Here is a 2,977-nt window from a genome sequence, read left to right as displayed (position 1 = left end):
AATTTGTACCCAAAATAAAATTTAAAAACATAATGGGAATCATCAATCATGTCTGAAAAATAAAAATAGAAATGTCTTTCTTTTTTGGTCATGGAAAATAGAATCATGTCTGAACATGACTCCATATGCACCCCAGAAGGGTTTCCGCTATTTTTGGTTTTATCCCAATTCCTAAGGTTGACCCCAAAAAAAAAAAAAACCCTAATTAATAAGAGAGTGAGTGAGTGGTGCTGCCACAATATATGTTGGCTGACTCACTTCAATAGATTAGCACAGTTGGTCTTGTTCCCTCCGTTCCCAACAGCTTCTTCTACTTCTATTATACTTAGAAAATTTCACAAATTTAATTTGCTACAATCTATTTAAGAAAATTAAAGCATTATGCATGCATGCTGTATGGTTGGTTCCGATTTTTTTCTTTTGTCTAAGGAAAGAAACAAAGCAAAAACTATCCTAAATTCGAGCGGATGATTCGTTGGAGATCAACACCAGGCTCAGACCAAATAACATGATTAGAGTTACTCTTGGCACCATATTTAGCCATCCAATCTGCAGCTCTATTTGCTTCTCGGGACACCCATTCAACATGAACAAGTCAAGGACGAGATAAAAGCTCCTGAATCTTGTGAACCAAATCTGTTACTTCAGATGAATATCCACTTGTAAGCTCATGCATGATGGGCAGAATGTCAAGGCAATCCGTTTCACATATAATATCCATCAAACCGCAATCCCAAGCTAAAACCAGCCCCCTCCAAGCAGCAAATAATTCACATCTGATTATAGACCAAGGGGGAATGCTTCCAGAGCAGCCCGAGATCCAATCTCCCTTAGAATCTCTAATAATACACACAAATCCCGCTAAATTTGAATCCATATGCAAGCTTGCATCACAATTAACTTTAAAACTATTGCCTACCGGTGGTTCCCAACACAGGCAATTTCGGAGAGACCTAAAGGCATTGCTTTGATTCCTGTAAACCTGTAAGTCCTTGGCGGTAATTCTGGCCAAGGCAACAACCTTATGGTCTGTCCAAGGGTTGTCAGTATTGAATATGTCATTGCACCTATGTCTCCATACCCACCAAAGTCCTGCACCAAAGGACGCCTCATTGTTAGCCAAGGCCTTCCGAAACCACTCTTCAAGAGCAGTACCAGCCGTCGAGTCCAGGATACTAGGATCCAACATATACCAGATTGCCTTTGATCGTTCACAGTCTCTAAGGCAATGCTCCATAGTCTCCTGCGCCTTCTCTTACACATATCTGAAGAAGCTAAATGCCGCTTGAATCGAAAGGTCTCAGTTGGTAGAGCATCATGTAAGCTAAGCCACATAGTAAATTTGAACTTCTCTGGAATGTTTGTGTTCCACAACCAGTTCCAATTACTGTTGGTATTCCAATTTAATATTTTCTTTAATAACCATCTGTAACCCTCCCTTGCACTATACTTTTTTGTTGCTGCAGGCCACCACTTCCACTGTGGCTCCAACTCAGTCAAACTAAGATATCTCAGACCACAAATAAACTGCTTAATCTCATGCGAAATAGGCGTGGTAAGACTATCAACCTCCCAAGGCACCCCTTTCCACAAGTCAGCCACCATGAAATCTGATTCAGAAATATGTACATAAGGAACAAGGTTGCAAAGCTTACCAAAAGGAGTCCACTCATCATACCAAATTGATTTGTGGACATCTCCAATATTCCAATGAAGCCCTTCCTTGAGATGCTCATAGGCACTAACAATGTTCTGCCAGGTAGCCGATGAAGAATTTCTACTGTTTCCGTTCATACCGGATTGATTCCTGAGATATTTATGCTTCAGAACCTGCACCCATAACTTCTCACTATTATATCCCATACCAACTTTTCCAAAAGCGCCATGTTAGCACAGGAAGTATCCCTAATACCCAATCATCCTGCCTTTTTAGGAGTTATGGCGACCTCCCACCTGACCAGAGGCAGCCCTTTTCCAGTCGCTTGGCCTTTCCACAAGAATTGTCTCATCAAAGAATCAATTTTATTACATGCATACTTCGGGAGAAGAGAAATTTGCATTTCATAAACTGGGATAGAGGCCATAACCGATTTAACAAGACAAAGCCTCCCTGCCTTATTCAGTAGGCATCCTTTCCAACTGGAGAGCTTCCTCGAAATTTTTTCAATAATCTCCTGAGCCGTCTTCCTGGAAGCTCTGGCATGACCGATGTTAATTCCCAGGTATTTACCCAAATCATTGCAGAACCGGATGTTAGAGACCCTGAGAGAACCCCTTTTCTCCTCTCCGACACCCTCTTGGAACACTGGGCCTTTGACTTATGAAGATTTACCTTTAAACCTGACGCTTTAGAAAACAAGTCCAAACAATGCATGACCTCTATTACTTGAGCTTTTGATGCCTTACAGAAAAGCAAAAGATCATCTACAAACATCAAATGAGAGAGTCGTGGTCCATTCCTAGAAACCGCAACTGGGTTCCACAAATCTTGGGAAACTCTATGAGAGATAAAGCAGGCAAGCATTTCCATACAGAGTACAAATAGATAAGGAGACATAGGATCTCCTTGCCTCAACCTTCTCTTCGGATTGAAATTTTGGAGCCTGTTCCCATTCCACAAAACTGCCAACGAAGAGGAAGTCACACAATTCAATATAAGATTAATGGTAGCCTTTGAAAACCCAAACTAGACCAAAGTAGCTTCCAGAAAACGCCAGTCTACCCTGTCATAAGCTTTTTCCAAATCAATCTTGAATGCCATGGTCCCTTTTCGAGACTTGGTGTTCCTCATGAAGTGCATAATCTCCTGAGCAATGATAATATTCTCTGTGGTTTCTCTTCCTGGAATGAACCCTCCTTGCAAAGGACCAATGATCTCCGACAGGAAAGGTTTGAACCTGTTAACTAGAACCTTTGTGATAATTTTATAAATTACATTACATAAGCTAATAGGCCGAAACTCCCATAAGAAAGAGAG

The sequence above is a fragment of the Arachis ipaensis genome, chromosome B10 (genome assembly GCF_000816755.2).
Source record: "Arachis ipaensis cultivar K30076 chromosome B10, Araip1.1, whole genome shotgun sequence".
In the NCBI taxonomy this organism is placed as follows: Eukaryota; Viridiplantae; Streptophyta; class Magnoliopsida; order Fabales; family Fabaceae; genus Arachis; species Arachis ipaensis.
This window is presented reverse-complemented; position numbering follows the sequence as displayed.